General features: G+C 66.7%; 1 long non-coding RNA gene across 1 annotated transcript; it reads left to right on the forward strand.

Annotated features, from left to right (window-relative positions):
* Positions 1 to 1,352, forward strand: LOC105551637. The gene is made up of 3 exons (XR_001007886.1): positions 1 to 101; positions 501 to 620; positions 1,270 to 1,352. It is a non-coding gene; the product is annotated as an uncharacterized LOC105551637 (long non-coding RNA).

The following is a 1,352-nucleotide window of genomic DNA, read 5'->3' on the forward strand; positions in this document are numbered from 1 at the left end:
GCCCCGCCCCCAGCGCGCGCGGTCTGACGTCACTTCCGCCGGCGACCCCCTCCAGACCCGCTCCCGAAACCCTGTCAAAGGACCAAAGGCGACCCGTGCAGGTGCTTGCGGGTCCTTGTTCTTGTGGCGCGGGACGGGGACGACTGTGGGGGAGGGGGCGCTGGGGACCGGGGCGGAGCGAGCGTGGTCCGTTCTCCAGCATGTGGGGAGGGGGCTCGTGGCCCCGTGCCTGGGAGGGAGCCGCGTGCTGCAAAGCGTGGGCGTCCACAGCGTGTTTAGGAGTGTAGATCGCTGAGCAATACGGGGGAGGGGGGTCCTGGAGACTAGCAAGGTCGCTGAGTATTGTGGGGGGCGCCTGTCCTGCCCAGAGCCTCGCTTGTTTGTCCCGAGGGCTCTCATTGTCCTGATGGGGAAGTGCTGCTGCTGCTGCTCCCCACCCCTCGGGGGGCTTTGGGGACAGAGGTGCCCCCCTGGCGCTGACCTGCTTGTGTTCTCACCAGGTGCACGACGCCAGCTCCCTTCTTGGGGGCGGGGGCCTGGGGGCTGCCATGGCCCCCAGCCACCTGTCAGTGCGGGAGATGAGGGAGGATGAGAAGCCCCTGGTGCTGGAGATGCTGAAGGTGAGAGGCAGGGGCCCCAGGGGGCCTGGGAGTGGCTGGAGTGGGGGGCATTGCAAGTGGATTCAGCCACCCCCTCCCACCCACCTGAGCCAGCCTGAACCCCCGGAGCGGGATCTTTTTTTCCTGGTCCTCAGCCGCCCTGGGGGCCGGGAAGGTGTTCAGCAGCTCCAGGTGCTGCTGAGAACCGCAGCAGGTGTGGCAGCCGGGGGCTCACCCCCCAGCCCTATTGGGACCGCAGCACTAACGCCCTCCCTAGTCTCGCATCTCCAGTGGGCCCGGCACTCCAGCGCAACAGCCAGCTCTGTGCCTCTGACCCCAGCTCTTCAAAGCACAGCCAGCCCCCCAGTCTAGGCTAGCAGCCCCCCTCCAGCCTCCACTCCAGCCTGAGGCAGGCTCCCTGTCCCTACTTCCCTGGCGCCTCACTGTGGCATTGCTACTGAATTGAGTGCCCCACAGCTCCTGATTCATGCTTCCATCCATCATTCACTCTCGTTCATTCACTCCACACCCAGCGTGCCACACTGGTGACCATCGGACTGTGCTGCTTTCCCTTCCCACTGGGGAGCCCTCGCCCCACCCCGGGCAGGGTCTACCTCTCTCTAGGAGGCCCTAGTGTTTTGGATGGCTGAGCCACCCCTCCTGCCCACAGGCCGGCGTGAAGGACACGGAAAACCGCGTGGCCCTCCATGCCTTGACACGGCCGCCGGCCCTGCTCCTCCTGGCGGCGGCCAG

This window comes from Mandrillus leucophaeus, unplaced genomic scaffold (assembly GCF_000951045.1).
Source record: "Mandrillus leucophaeus isolate KB7577 unplaced genomic scaffold, Mleu.le_1.0 Scaffold53, whole genome shotgun sequence".
NCBI classification, from domain to species: Eukaryota; Metazoa; Chordata; class Mammalia; order Primates; family Cercopithecidae; genus Mandrillus; species Mandrillus leucophaeus.